The 16,510-nt window shown below is 42.7% G+C and overlaps 1 protein-coding gene across 1 annotated transcript in view; it reads left to right on the plus strand.

Annotated features, from left to right (window-relative positions):
* The first annotated feature begins 1,496 nt into the window (after positions 1 to 1,496).
* FOXP2 (forkhead box P2) overlaps positions 1,497 to 16,510 on the plus strand; it is a 475,962-nt gene continuing 460,948 nt past the window's right edge. The window contains exon 1 of the mRNA XM_089524323.1: positions 1,497 to 1,628. The gene's annotated coding sequence lies outside the window, so the exon portion shown is untranslated. The remainder of the gene's footprint in view (positions 1,629 to 16,510) is intronic.

Below are 16,510 nucleotides of genomic sequence, written 5' to 3' on the forward strand. Positions count from 1 at the left end.
TAGTTTCAGCACGTGTGAAGCCTCTGAGGGAGGGCAGTTAGGCGCTTGCGTTTTATTGGCATATACTAAAAACACCCTCCTGTGAGTTGCAGAGCAAGGGGATGAAAAAGGGAAGAGCTGAAGGAACACTTTGGCCACAACTCTTTGCGCGGGGCCAAGTTTGAGGGGATTCCCAACACACACAAACACTGGCTCTTAAAGCCTTTTCTCAATCCATCCACAGTGCATAAATAATCCGGTTTGGTACCAGTTTCCCTGCCAGGACTCCATGGGATGGCATTCTGGGGACCACCAACTACCATCCCCAGAATGCCATCCCATGGAGCCCTGGCAGGGAAACCGGTACCAAACCGGATTATTCCTCCAGTGCGAGCCCCAAGCGAGGCTTTTTTGCCCCCCTCCTCTCCCGTTTGCTCCACTGGTTGCGAGGGAGAAGGAAGGCGGAGGAAGGAGCGAGCAAACAACTCATTGGGAGCAGGGTTTGTTTACAGAGCAGGTGGGCCTGAGGTCAAGGAGGAGGAGGAGGAGGAGGGTGCAAAGCCCAGCCTAAGAAGAAGAGCCCCGGAGGAAGGCTGGGGCGGGAGGAAGGAGGGACCACTATCTCGGCCCCAGAACACTTTGGACGGACTGAGGGGGCGACACACACACAACACACAATTAAAGACAACTTCTTCATCCTTGGGAGCCTCTCCTTTTCCTCCCCAAAGGAGGGCTTGAAGAGTGTGTATCTGTGAAGGGCTTCAACTGGTCAGTGTCGCCAGAGTCTGAGTCTACACACACTCGGAGTACACAATTCCTTCCAGTCAGCCTTATCAAAACAACTTTGCCACCTCCGTGAACCTCTCTCTTTCCCCTCTCCAAATGAGGGCTGGGTGTGTGTGTGTGTGTTTGTGAGGCGCATATATTTTTTTAAAATAGTAAAACTGACCCTCCCCTCACCCCCCCCGCAACACAAAAGTACACACACACACCTCTGCAACCCTCTTCATCGAAACACAACCCGCCATCCCTGCGTGAGCCTCTCTGCGTCCATGTAAGAAGCGCCACAATGGCAAAACGGAGGGGGACCTTTTCGGTTCACAGTGACGAGGGGGGGACTGGAAGGTCTACCCCTCCCCACATACACACTACACACACCGAGGCAGCTGCACACTCTCCCCCTCCAGGCCCTCCTTCAGGAAGAGAGAGAGAGAGAGAGAGAGAGCGCCAGGAGGAGAAAGAGAAGCAGAAGCAGGGCTGCTCCCTTCCTCGGGGGGTTGTGGTTGTTGTCGGTTGTGGTGCTTCGCAGGCCCTGGAGTTGCAGGAAGACTCCCATCTCTTTTCCAAGCTGGCTGTGGCTCTTCCCTCTTTCTTTCCCTTTCTCTCTCTTCTCTTCCTTCCTTTCTCTTTCTCCATCCCGGGTTTGTTGTTCCCTGGCTGTTGTTCCCTCCTCCCTCCGCCTCCCAGCCCTCCTCCTCCTCCTCCTCTTCTTCCTCCTCCTCTTGCAAACCCTCCTCTCCCTCAGTGGCGGCGTCGGCGGTGGGTTTTGTCTTGGCTCCTTGGCTTTCTTCTTCCTTCATTCGTCTTCTCCCTCTTTCTCTTCTTCCTCCTCTCCTCCCCGGGACTGGAGGCGGCGGGCGCTCCTGGTGGTAAGTTCCCCCCCTCTTCCCTTCCCTTCTCTTCCCCCATCTTCCTATAGTAGCCCTCCTCCTCCTCCTCCTCCTCCCTCCCTTCTTCCCACCCTCCTTGAAGCCCAGGGTCTCTGACTCCTGACTTTCTTCCTCTCCCTCCCTCCCTCCTTTCTTTCTCCCTTTCCTCCCCCCATCCTTGGCTTCTGAAAAAGTTTAACTCCCCGGAGGAGGAACCTTGTTGTTGTTGTGCCAAGGCAGGTGGGAAACGATAGGGATCTCCCACTCCCCTATTTCACGTTCCCCTTCATTTTTCTGTTTGCGATTGTCTTTTAGTTTAATTTTTCTTTTTCCAGCAGTCTCATTCTTTCTTTCTTCAGAGGAGGCAACTTTGTCTCGCACGCTTTTGGAGAGGAAGAAAGGGAAGAGAGGGAAACCGGCGTGGTTTCAATGTTGCACCGAGACTTCAGTAGCTCCGACCCAAACACACTGCAGAAAGGATCCCCTCCGAGGCCGCTTTAGCTCCAAGGGCTCGGTGCTAGGGAACCCTGGGAATTGGAGTTTCCGGCAGAAGAGGCTAAAACATGTCTCACAGAACTACAGCTCCCAGGGTTTCCCTTTAGCCTTGAGCCAGGGCAGTGAAAGCGGTCCCAAACTGGCTCATTTCTGCAGTGTGTTTTGGACCTTATTAGAGGTGTCCTGGAAACACGTTGGATGGCTTTGGGTGAGTCACACTCTCTCAGCCTTTGAAGGCACACAACAACAACAACAGTCGTGGGGCACTTCCAAAGGCAGAAAGCATCCTGGGTTGCAGCCACACTGGAGAAATAACCCGGTTTGGCCACACTTTTACTTGTGGTCTGGTTCAAGACTATGGAATTCTGGGAGTTGGAGTTTGTTGTGGGGCCCCACTGGGCCCCACAACAAACTCCAACTCCCAGAATTCCATAGCCTTGAGCCAGGCAACAAGTTAAAGCGGAGCCAAACCGGGTTATTTCTCCAGTGTGGATGCATGCTTCTGAGTCGTGCTGAAAATGGGGGGGGATGTTTTGGAACTTTTTCTGGGCAGGAAGCTGACATAGAGGACGTGTCCTGGAAAAGGAGGACGTGTCCTGGCCAGCCTGTAGCAAGTGGGTTGGGGGGAAAAGGGGAGAGGTAGCTTGAAAGAGGAGGAGAAGGGAGTGGGGTACCATTGACCCTTGGCCACCTCCAACCAACTCTGTTGACTTTCCTCCTTCCATAAATTGCACCTGCATTGGAAGGAAGGAAGGAAGGAAGAAGGTGTTTCATCCTCCACCTTCTCCGTGGCCAGGATTGCTGCCTTTATATATATGACTGAGCTTATTTACTTTTTAAAGCCCTGTGTGTGTGTGTGTGTGTGTGTGTTTGCTGGCTGCTGTTTGTTTAGTCTCCAGAGGCCTTTCTCTCCCCTCCTCCTTCCGCCTCCACAGGGCCTTTTGATGGAGCTTGCCAGAGAGAGTGTTAACCTTGAACAACAACCATCCAGAACGTTAGCCTAAAACAATAGATTAATAAATAATGGAGGCAGACCTATCTGCAGCTCCCCAGGCGTGCTTCCTAGCCTTTTTCTTTTTGGTGGGGGAGCCCTTCTCTCTTGCATTTCGGCTCTTGAAATTCAAGGCGAAGAAGAGAAAAGTTGTGAAAGTTTAATTTCCAGAGGTTTTGTGGGTTGGTTAGGTAAATAGCTGGAAGACAAGCTGGGCTTTGTTTGCAGAGTTGTGAGGTGAGGACAGAGAAAGAGTGGGGGGGGGACATAAAACAAAATGCTAGCTGCCCCTTTGTTCCAGTGTTTGAGCTATTCATTACCCAAATGTAAAAATCAGAAACAAAACAATTCCTTGGGTAGGGATGGGTAAAAGGTAGAACAAGTGAAAATAGGCTCAGGATTTTGTGTCTAAATAACACTTCCCTGAAACATTTGATCAGACTGCTAATAATTAGACTTAAACACTGCATGGCAGGCTTTGCTCTACAGCCAAGGGAAACTATTCACTGTACTTCCATTGTCAGAGCGAGTTCTCAGTCTTTTTGGGTCCCCTTTCCACAGGAAACAATTGTTGGTGGCATCAAGTTTGACAGCAAGACACACAGGTTGGTGTAGTGTTACAGATGGTGCCTGTGAGGGAGGGAGAAGGTGACTGAGGCTGAGGGAAAAGTTTCTATAGAATAACTGTCTTCCACTTGCTGTGCGTTCCCTAAACTGAAGGGGAGAAAACACAGCAGCCTCTTCTCTAAGGAAGAATAAAATAACTATGTGATAGATGAAAGTAAGGAAGCATTTTAGTTTATCATCTTTTGTTTTCTTGCAGAAATTGCCCAAAAGGTAATCTGGCGGTGGGATCTTGTGCATATTTACTGTGGCACAAGCGCCACAGTGTTCAGCAAGGTTTACTCACGTGCCAGTCAGTGTTCATAGGATTTCAGCCTCAGATATCATCAGACTCACTTCAAAGTGATGACCGTTTCCTCACCCAAGAGTTTGGGGTTAGGTTGTGCTAAAAGTAACCCATGACACTTCTTTGTTCTTTTTCATCTTCTATAGCCCAAATTCTTAGAAGGAAATAAATTCTGTTTTTCTGCTTATTTCAGCCAGGTGGATGAACCTGTAGTTCTGTGGGAATGGTGGCTTGATAAATGCTGCAAGGGTTATGATAAAGGATTCACATATCACCTGAAAAGTATTTTTACTACTGCTCCTTTACTGTATCAGATAAATCAAACCTGTCAAGAATGTATTGAATCTAATACAATTGTAACATGTTAGTATAAAGTTGTTTTGCTAAGAACATACACACATGAGTACTTTTTATAAAGAAGGCAATTGTTAAAGTTAAATAAGTTGGTATATTTAAACTGCTATAGAAGTTGTAGAAAATCATAATAGGAACTAGTTGTAGTACATGCCTGCTAGTGTACTCATGCAGGATGAAGTCCTTATCCCACAAGTTGTTAGGAAAGTTGCAGTTTTTAAAAGTATAGCTTAATTGCCCATTTCTGTGCACAATTGCTGTAACGGCCAGCAATATTTTGCAAATTTAGGCAAAATATTTCATAAATACAGGGGGGGGGGGAGGAAGTAGAGATTCAAGTTAGATATATTTAAAGCAAAGTTGGCCCTTTGGATCCATGGGGGGGGGGGGTCAGTTCCAGGACCCATCTGCAAATGTGAAAATGCATGAATAATTGTGCCCCATATTATTAAATGGTAGTGATGCAGATGAGCATGCTTCAACATGTCCTGGTTCACACTGCTGCCATTTAATAAGGGGTGTGATGACTGCCAATATCAAATCTGTAGATCCTAAGCCCATGGATCAGAAGGGCCAACTGTAGTTACACAGGCATAAGATTGAATCATCAACTAAATATTTATCCAATATCTAATATGAATACTTTAAACAAGATGATGTAGTTTATTGAAACAGCTGTAACTCCTGGAAGAGTATGCTTTATCTGTTGAGGATCTGTGTATACAAACAAGTAAACTCTACTTGTATCCTGTCTGACACTCCTCACTGGAGACACTTGCAGTGAAACAGCTAAAGAAAAATGCATTGAGCAAAATAATCTGTTGTTTGCTAGTTATGGAATGACACCCATTAGATAGAAGGAGGAGAGAGGGGTTTTTTGGGGGGGAGGAGGTGACACAGGATTTAATAAAATAGTCCAAAATGATAATCTGACTAATAGCCTGGCCTATTTCTTTGTGATACTAATGTTTTTGGAGGAAGTGTATTTACTGTATTTATTGAATGTCTATCCTTTTCTCCCAGGATAATTTGGTGTAAGTACTGTAATTTAACTGGGTTATGGGGTAGTTGTTTGCTTTATTTATAGACTACCTATGGGACTGCCTCGTTGTAGACTGCTTTCTTGGTGACTGCTTTCCTTAATGTATTTACTTTCAAATAAAACTCATTAATTTTAGTGGAAGTCACTTGTGACGAACAATGTTAATTATGATTTCATCCATAAATATTTTTGTAAAAAATAAAGAAAAGAAGAAGATAAAATTAGTGTCCTGGAGTGCAAGTTCCAGTGCAGGATATGTTCACTTTCCCTCATAGGTAAAATTGTAAATAACCATGTGTTGCACAAACAGTCTGTCACTATATGTTTCAAAAAACTTACTGAAACACTTAAGTTTTGGAATCTGAGTGCTAATCTGATTTACACTTCTCCCCACCTCTATCCTAAAGACATTACTGATGTCAGTGGGATTTAATTATATAAGAATGCATCTCAAATGTTATACTGTAAGTAATTCCTCTTGATTTTAGCACAAGATTTTTCAGACATGTAGGGAAGACACAATGCTAGGTGGAATATGTAATTACCACAAACAGTGGAGAATGCAGTGATAAGAACACCGCTAGTCTTCTAAATGCAGCCAAGAAAAGGGAAAGGGACACTGGCATTATTTCTGGATATTTGTAGTAGCAAAAGCAAGGAGATAGCTAGGGCAAGCAGTCTGCACAAACACATACTTTTGGCCACAGCACAGTGTACCCCTGGCCAGTGTTGCTGCTTTTTCACTGCTCTACAATATGCTCCAACTTGTTTGTTATTTAAATTGTATGTCAGTTGGAAATGAAGCAAACCTGTTGTCTTTGACCGAGAAATGTACAATCCTTGATTTGCTTATATGTTTGGAAAATGTTTGTTTCATGACTGGTTATGGTATGCTGGGCTGAACAGAGTGACAGATTCCTGGGTTTTGCAGCTCAGGCATGATGAATGATTTGGATATGTCTCTTTGAGCTGCTTCACACAATCTGATTAAGCTAAAGTATTGGTATTTAAACCAGTTTACATCTCAGTCTTACGTAGGTTTGCTTGAAGGTTATTTCATTTCTATTAAACAAGACTTTCTTATAAGTAAACAGGTTTAAGATTGCTGCCTTGCCAACAAATTTAGAATGTAAACCCCCAAAGGTTTAAATCCAAGTGTTTCTGTTTAATAGAGTGTAATCTGATGGTTAGGCTGTTTGTTTTCTTGTCTCCAAAAAGTAAGAAAACATTGCTTTTCTATGTTTTTCTCTGACACATTGAAGTTAATTCTTTAACTGTGAAATAAAGTGTTAACTGTTTATTAGGGTAATAATGGGGCAGGATAGTTCTAGGTAAAGGAAGAAGTGAATAATGTATCTTCATATGCTTTCTAAATCACATTAGGGAATACAGTGTTTATTTTGTGAACTGAAAATGGTTTAGGACACAGGTCACTGCAAAGCTATGACTGTTCAGGGAGAAAATTTTAAATTACAGTGGAACCAGGAATGTTATCAGTTCACTTAAAAATACTAAACAAAGTTGGGGTAGTAGCACTGAAACTGATTACACCTTTAGAGGCATTTGTCAGTGATGTACTAGAAATAACATAAAATGTTTTGTATGCACACTATGGCATTCACCTCAGTGGTTCTGTTCTCAGATACACATGCTACACACAGATTCATACATATATACATACGCACAGGTCTAGGCTTACTCTGTATCCTTGCATTGCTGCAAGGTTTCTTAAATTATGTATAAAATATTAGTTTACTGTTGTTGTGTGCCTTCAAGTTATTTCCAATTTATAGCGACTTTCTTGGGGTTTTCTTGGCAAGTTTCTTCAGAAGAGGTTTCTCTTTGCCTTCTTCTGAGGCTGAGAGAGTGTGACGTGCCCAAGGTCACCCAGTGAGTTTCCCTGGCCTCCCATTGTCCTAGTCCAATCCTCAAACCATTACACCAATGTGGTAGCAGCCTAAGAAGGACATTTAAGATTATAGCCTACATTTGCTTAAAAACTGAGTTTAGCTTTAACATTCCAGTAAAGGTAAACCCAATTTTAAGCCAATACAAACTATAATCTTAAATGTCTTTCTAGGTTGCTGCCACATTGTAGAAATAAAGCTGTTTGACATGAATTTAATTGTCCTGACTCAATGCTATGGAATTCAAGTCTTATGAGATATTTAGCCTTCCCTGCGAGAGAGCTCAGGTGCCCCACCAAACTACAAATCCCAGAATTCCATAGCATTGAGCCATGGAAGTTAAAGTGGTATCAAACTACTTTATTTCTGCAGTGTGGCAGCAAACCTAGGATGAGGAGTCCCATTAAACCTAATGAGGCTGATATTGCTGCTGACCAGGTCACTTCAGAATTACCATGCGGTACTGAAAGCACCGCAAAGGGATGAGAGCCAGCATGGTGTAATGGTCAGTGCTGGATTACTGCTCTGGAGACCAGGGTTTGATTCCCAGCTTGGCCATAAAAACCACTGGATGACCTTGGGCAAGTCCCATGCTCCCACTCTCAGGGTATGGGAATAGCAAACCTCTTCTGAACAAATCTTGCCAAGAAAACCCCTTATGGTTGTCATAAGTTGGAAATGACTTGAAAGCACATCAAAAACTGAAAGCACACTCTAATAATAATAGTAATAATAATAATTTATTTATTTCCTGCCTGTCTTCAAGACTCGAGGCAGAGCACAGGTTATTAAGGAAAAACTTGTCAGCTTCTGGTGGTTTCATTTAATGGTTGCATACATATCTGCTTGTGTGTGTATATATGTGTGTGCATGTTTGCGTGCATTGTACATATAAAACACATTGTTCTTGTGTCAATTACTTAGAAAGATGTTGGGCTCTGTCTAGATGGGCAGAGCAATCTGTCCCCCTTCCAAAGTCATGCTGAGGGTCATTAGATGTAGTTAAGCTGCTGCTCTGGGGTGGCCCCTCTGCCATGGGGTACCCTATCTCATTTAGGATTGTAGCCCTGATTGGTTGCAGTTAGTAACCATTACTAGCAGCGTGATAAGTTATGGCCATTGATTTGAACAGGAGCCAACTGCAGTTAACTTATTGTGCAGTCCTTTTCATAGCTGAAAATCCCTCTTTGAACTAAGTGGGGCTTCTGCATAGACCTGCATGGTAAGTCTGGATCCAATCCATTTTGTTTAGATCAGAGTGTGAGTTTTTGCAGCATTAATTTATGTATATGTCCATTAACCTCTATGTCTCTAAGTAAGATAGTCAAAATGGTGAATGGTGAGGACTATAAGTTGCTCTCAGATTCATCCTATACATATATTTTATATGTTTAAGGGATGCATAATGTAGAGAGCCAGCATGTCATTGCTGGACTAGGACTCTGGAGAGCAGTGTTTGAATCCCTGTTCAACCATAAAAACCCATTGGGTTATCCTGGGCACATCACACTCTCTCAGCCTCAGAAGATGGCAATGGCAAGCCCCCTCTGAAGAAACTTGTCAAAAAAAAACCAACCTTTGTGGTGGGTTCCCCTTGGGGTTGCTATAAGTTGGAAATGACTTGAAGGCACATGACACACATGCAGCACAGTAAATGGACATTTATTATTTAATATGGCTGAAAAAAATGTAATACTGCACCATTCAGTAGTTAATTAGTCTATTAGTTAATATGGCTGAAGCAAAAAGTAATATTGTGGCATTCAGTAGTTGTGATTTCTCCAGTAGGCAGTGCAAGGTCAGCTCACAGTGAAGGGATGAATAAGAATTTTCCATATTAGAATGCCTTGGAAAATATTCCTTTATTAGTTAGGATGTGATATTAGTGTCTTCTCCCTTTGCTTGAGAAAGTGTCATTACCTTCTAGAACAAGGGAGAAAAGCTATTTAAAATTGGGAAAGACCAGTCTCTTCTTGGGAAGGGTGCACTGGCTGTAGTCTAATCCCGGAAACTGGGCAGCATCTTGTTCATTGTGGGGACTCTGGTGAACAGCAGCTGTGAAGAAGGACTACAAAGATCAGCTAATTTTGCCTTTCCTTGGATTTTGTTGCTGTATCCCACTTAATATCTTCATGTAATCAATACACCCTTGTTTTGGTTTGACTGATTACACTTTATTTTGACAGATGAGCCTAAGTTGGCCTGGGAACTGGGAAGATCAGGGCCCTGGAATAGTTACAAACAGTACACATATTGGAAAGTTAAATTGCACTAAAACGCCTTCCCCTTCTACAGTAGGCTCAGTGATATGGATACTTTGATACTATGCTTCCCAATTTATGCTGAATTCCTGGGAAAAGAAAGCTCCCCAAATGTGTAGACTGGCTTCCTTTGTGGAAAGATGCTTCCCTTTCCTATTTCAGAGAAGCTTAATTATCTACTGGGAGAAAAACCAAAAGGAACTGGGCAGCTCATGAGTATTGCCTCTCTGATCAAGGTGCTCTGGGTGATATTGGAACGGGGGAAGAAATTGAGGAGGCAGTCAGAGTACAAAATGTGGTAGAGTGTGATTTCATCTCCCCTCCCTACATTGTCTAGAGATAAGTGTTCATCCAAATTGTGACAAAAAGATAACTTTTTTGGATCTGACACATTATTGTGTCCCACAGTTATTAGACATGGAGCTCACTGAAGGAGAAATAACCTTTGGTGATTCTGATTGATGCCCAGGATTTGGCACACTATGATAGCATTGTTGAACAGTTTGAGAACAGTGACCATAGTGGTGTCAGATTCAATACAATGAGGAGCTAGTTGCCCAGAATGACCAGCATGGTCATATTTTAACTTCAAAAGAGGAAACTTCTCAAAGATGAGAGGCTTTGTTAAAAGTAAGTTGAAAGAAAGCATGAAGAGGGCGAATATCTCTTCAGGATGCTTGGAGGTTATTTAAAATCAAGATAATAGAATTCAGATATAACATAGATTAGGAGAAGTAAGGGGGATCCAAGTGGATACCACTGTAGTTAATGAGGGGAGTCAAGGAAGCTATAACAGGAAAGACTTCCATTAAAAAGTCGGAATCCTGCCTACATGAAGGAAATAAAAAATATAAAAGAATATAAAATTACAAAAAAATGTAACCCAAACAAATGTAAATTGTTAATGGCAAAAACAGGCAAAAAGAGATTTAGAGATATAAAATTATTTTGAAGGGAGAGCTCATTTTTAGTTATCTTAAGCAATAACAACTTCTTTAACTATCAGAAGCAGGAAATTAAGCTGGGAGGCTTTGGGACCATTTAATGGTAATAGTGTGAAATAATTAGTGGAGAATGCAGAAGAAAATCAAGTATTTTGCCTTAATCTTTGGAATAGAAGATATATGCCAGATAGCAAGGCCAGTATTGCTCCCCCCACCCCCCCGAGGGTGCCAGATCTATGGTCAAACAGAAGTGATGAAAGGCTAGGGCAGATAGATAAACGAAGTGATCAAGCTACCGGGTCCAAATAGTATACACCCAAATGTGAATTTTTTATTTTCTAAGAAAAATATGCTGCTTGTCACTAACATTGGTTTCTGCACTAGAGGATTGAAAGATAGCCAATGTAAACACCAATCTTTAGAAAAGAATCCAGGGGGAGTTTAGAAATTATAAGCCTATTAGCATAAAATCTGTTCTGGGTAAATTGATAGAAAGGTATAATTGAAGCCAGATTTTTTTCAACATATAAACTGGGTGGGGCACATATGGCTCTCCAGATGTTGTTGGTCTGCAACTTTTATTGATCCTAGACAACATAGTGGCAAAGGATCATGGGCTACATCCCAACAACATTTGTAGGACCATATGTTCTCTATCCTTGATATAGAACCGTAACCTTTTGGAAGATGAATTGGAATGGTTTTTTTTCAAAGAGAGTTCTCCTATCTAAAAGTGATTTGATAGATATTATGTACTTGGATTTCCAAATTAATTGAAATTGTTTGAAGTTCAGGACCTTTAGGTAAGCTTAGTGGTCATGTATTAAGAAGGTGAGCAGTCTGTCTGGGTTGGAATCGTTATTGGCATGTTTGTACTACACTGTTCTGCATGTTGTTCAGTATTACCATAAATTGACTTTTCTCCCATTTTGGGGAGAAAAGCAGGATATAAATCGTAAATAAATAGATATGTGAAATCAGACTGGGATGGGGTGGTGAAAGAATGGAAACTGCTAGTCAGAAATCTGGAAGGGAATATATTACATATTTTGGTCTACTGCACTTTTTAAAAGCAATATATACATTTTATGGAACTCCAGTGCTGGTGCTGCAAGAGCTGTTCAACTGTGGAACAGATTGCTTTGGAGGATGTTGGACTCTGCATCTTTGGAGGTCTTTAAACAGAACTTGGCTGGCCATCTTTCAGAAGGTATTTAGTTGTGTATTCCTTGATGGTAGAGGGTTGGCATTTTGGTCCCTTCCATACTCTAAGGCCTGTTACAGACAGCCAAAATAAAGCTGCTTCGAGTCACAGTGGAGGTATGGTGTTTCAATGATGCATGCGTCCTAAGAGTCCAGAAGTCGCACCAAAGCCACGCTCCAGCCCTAAAGACTGGAGCATGGCTTTGGTGTAGCTTCTGGACTCTTAGGACGCATGCATCATTGAAACACCATACCTCCACTGTGACTCGAAGCAGCTTTATTTTGGCTGTCTGTAACAGGCCTAAGATTCTATGATTCTGTATTCTAATGTCTTCCAGTCTAGATTACTGCATTATTCTTTATTTGAGTCTGCATTTAATAACTCTCTAGGAACCCCAGTCAGTGTCAAATGACACAGTCTCTTCCTGGGAAGGGTGCTACAATATTGCTATTTTGGTAAATTAAAATTTGAAGTTTGCAACTTGTTTCTTCTGTTAGATTGTATGCTCTTGGCAGGGTTGCCTGTTTTTATTGTTGTTTTACTTATAAACCAGCATGTTCATTGATGTGCCATATATATGATAGTAATAGAAGTAGTAATAATAATTATAACTATACAGCTGGCACTCTACATTTGTAGCTTTGACTTTTGTGGATTTGATTATTCACTGATTTGATTAATATGTTCTCTCTAGGAATCTTTAGGTCCTCCTCTGTGACTCTGTGGTCAACCATCCACCAGAAGTCATGCTGGAGGACCTAGAGATTCCTAGAAAGAACACTTCTCTAAGCATTTGTAGTCTTCCAGAATGATTCTATGGTCAGGTTCTGGCAGATGTTGACCATAGAGTTGTGCTGGAGGACTAGAGATTCCTACAGAGGTGTTCTTTCAGGTAAATAATAATAATAATAATAATAATAATAATAATAATAATAATAATAATAATAATAAATTTTATTTATATACCGCCCTTCCTCAGATCAGGGCGGTTTACATCATTTTAAAACATCATACAACATTAAAAACATTACAATGAAAACAAAAAAGCCCCGAGTTAGCCGGTCCTCTTGCCAGTGCGGCGGAAGGAGGTCCGTGGGACAACTTAATCGGGGAATGCGTTGCCAAAAAGGAAGGTCTTCAAATCCTTTTTGAATTGGGCCAGGGAGGTGGCCGAGCGGAGCTCTATGGGCAGCATGTTCCAAAGGGCCGGGGCGGCGATGGAAAAAGTCTTCCTAGTCGTGGAGACAAGCCTGGCCCCGGGAACCCTAAGTAGTTGCTGCCCAAATAGTGTTTTTATTTGTGGTTTTTTCATTTCATGGGGCTCCTGTGCCCCCAACCTCAGTGAATGTGGAAGGCCCACTGCTATCTAAACTGGCTGCCTTTTTTGAGAGGGGATTGCTCAATATAAAATATTATTGCTAGATTTTTAAAGTCAAGAATTTAGGACTAGGTTACTTCAGAAACTGTCTGTTCTCATATGAGCGTGCCCTTCCTGTAACAACAGCAACAGAGGCCTTGCTCTCTATCTTGTTGTGTTCATCCGTCCTTATGGTGGATTTGGGCTGCTGCACAAGTGGAAAAGAATGGATGCACATACCCTGGATTCTGCCACCATTCCGCCTTCTGCTTGCCACAGCAACTTTGCATGGAGCCCTCTTTCTAGTCCCTTGTTTCTCTTCCATCCCCAGCAAAGATAGTTCAGTGAGCCTGCTGGACTTACCTGTGGTGCTATCAGCATGACTGACCTAGTTTAGTGTGTAAAGAGAAAGGAACCAAGCAGTGGCTGGATTCCTGACATCCTCAGTTGGGCCAGGTTACTTTTTGAGAACTAAAGTATGAAAACCACCGGGTGACCTTGGGCAAGTCGCATGCTCTCATCCTCAGGGGAAGGTAATGGCAAACCTCCTCTGAACAAATCTTGCCAAGAAAATCCCATGATAGGTGTTGCCGTAATAAGTTGGAAATGACTTGAAGGCACACAACACACACACGAAGGCTTTGGAAGCTTTCATTCTAATAGAAGCCAGCACCAGAAACTTTTCCTATCAGCGTTGCTTCTTGCCTTTCTCTTTTTCCTTGCCACATCCCAGCTTATTGACGAAGCAAGGAAGGAGGAGGAAGAATAAACAGCAGCCCCTTCACATTTTACCTGCTCAAGAAAGAGTGTTACTTCCCACTTACTACTGTTACTATGCTTATGTGGTTGGTAAAGAGAATACAAGGTGGATTCTGCAGTCCTGAGTGCCATGCTGGCAATGCTGATTTTTCTGGCTACTGCTGCTCTTCCTCCTAGCACTACATCATTAGCACCAGGGCCAACATTATTTATTTCCTTGGGCAAAGGAAGTGCTGTTTTAGTTTCAAGAACTGGGAAGAATCTTTTTTTTTTAAACATATGGGCAAGTTCAAACTATGAAGAGGCTTGGGGGGAAAGCATCCTGATAAGAAGTTTTATTATGTATGTTTGGGGGAGGGAGATAATGGCTTGGCAACTGTGTATGAGAGGAATGTTGAGCCCAATTTTTTCTGCTGTGTTTCCGATATCAACATCTTATGCACTAGCCCTTCCAGAACACAAACTGAAGCCATGGTTTGAGTTGAATTTACAAACTATGGTTTCAGGCAAACTGCACTATTGCTCTCATGAAGATATCGTACTCACCTATTTTGACAGCAGACCATGACAGGAAAGAGAATTTGTATGTTGGTAGGGGTGGGAGTTGAGTGAATTAAGAGCCTGCCATTTTTGGATAAGCAATAAAATTTATTCTCTTTCTCTCCTGTTGCCTCAGATGCCACTGACAAATAACCACAGGAAACCAAGCTGGAGGAAAGGCCACAACTTTATTAATAGCAAACAATTGGTAGGGTTGGCACCAAGCATGAGGTCAGGATCTGCGAAATCAAACAACCCCATGTTTGTCTGATTAGTGAAAACCTGGTACCCACCAGGCATTGGGATGACCTAGGGGCTAAGGAACACCGCTTGACTGCAACTCTGCCATGCGTTCACATATTCGCTAAGCCCCTAGGCATCCTCATGTTATGGCCCCCGCAATGGCCATACGCCTGCCCTATTCGCCCCCGAGTCCCGACTGACTCCCAAACCAGAGCTCCCTAGCCCTGGTACCACACCGTGCAGATCCTGGCCTATGCTGCTGACTCCAAGTTGTGACAAAAAACCCACGAACCAAGCGGTGGGTGGGTGGGAGAAGCACTCCATTGCCTCCTCCCTTCCTACTTGGCTCTGAACCGCTCGGAGCCAAGCACCGACTGAGGGCCGGAGCTGGCCGCACAGCCTTATATAGGCCTCGGCTCTGCCCCCAGGTCACCTGATCCAGGAGACTCCTCCTCCTGGGCACCTGACCAATGAGCTGCCCTGGAGGACCAGATCTCCCAGATCATAGAGCCCGGCCCCTAGAGCATCGCAGGGCGGAAGCGACTCCACTTCCACCCCGCGCACCAATAAGGGGCCGGGGCAAGCCCCAGAAGCCTCTGGGGCTTGTAGTTTATCGCCGCTTCTAGCGGCAAAGCGGCCTGCCCGTCCAGCCGGGCGGCCGCTTTTTGTTCTTGAATGGCTGCTATAAATTTAAACCAGTTATATGCCAATGCAGTTACTGTTACTCCAAGTCTTGCCCACTAGGGCCCTGGCAGTTCTGGTTTGCTTTAATTTGTCTACATGTGTAAAAGCATGCTTTTGTGTAGGTAGATGTTAAAAATGTTTACTTGGAAGGAAAACACTGTGAAATGCATGGTGTCACTGTAGGTGGACAGGTGATTTGAAGGCACATGTGCGCGCGCGCGCACACACACACACACACACACACACACACACCAGACCCCATGTGTTCACTGGTGCTTTACATTTAGGTAATGATGTGTGCATCCTTGGTATTTTGGGAACTAGTCTCCAGGACCGTATGCAGAACTTATTTTTAAAAATGATTAGTAACAGTGACATGCTAAATCTATCCATAACAAGCAGAGTGTTGTTCTATTGTTGCTCACTACTTCAGCATGCCATAATTCTTTTGAAAAGGAACTGTCTGAGCATGTTTTGCCTTCTTGCTGTTGCAAAGTAGTGTTTGCTTCGTCTGTATTTTTGTATACTGTGTAAGAGATTGCTTTTATTCATTATGTTTATAAATGTAAGTGAGGAACAGTATTTTGAGGGCCAAGCTGGATGCAAAAGTGCGATAAATTACTGAATTTGCTGTTGTTGTTGCAACAGCTGAATCTTCTTCTCTTTAGAAGCAACTGTAGGAAGTGGTAGTCCCAAGGAATGATTCTGAGTGGTGCACCAAAGAAGCATTTTTGGGGGTTAACTCTCCCTGCCCCATTATTTTCCTACTCTCCTTTCTGTAGTTTTAATCAGATAGGCACAGTTTTAATTACCAGTAGTTTACATTTTTGTCCTATTAATCTTTGCAAAAACTCGTCCTGCTCTTGCAGTATATAGATTTGTTCATTTTGTGTAAACCAAGTATACAAATATGCATTTTAATATTTAGATAACATTTTAAAAGTAACAAAGCGTCTTGTAAAATTTTAAAGATTTTAATAAGGTATAAGCTTTCATGGACTGAACAGCTGTTGAGCTGGAATATGATTTGTAAAAGCTTTCTTTTATTTATTTAATAAATACTTATCAAAAATATTTAATAAAAATATAAAAATAAATAATAAAAATAAAAATTTTATTTATATACCGCCCTTCCACAGATCAGGGCGGTTTACAACATTTTAAAAACAATACATTAAAAACATCAATACC

This window comes from Sceloporus occidentalis, unplaced genomic scaffold (genome assembly GCF_023333645.1).
Source record: "Sceloporus occidentalis isolate IW3139 unplaced genomic scaffold, rSceOcc1.0.p SCAF_5, whole genome shotgun sequence".
NCBI classification, from domain to species: Eukaryota; Metazoa; Chordata; class Lepidosauria; order Squamata; family Phrynosomatidae; genus Sceloporus; species Sceloporus occidentalis.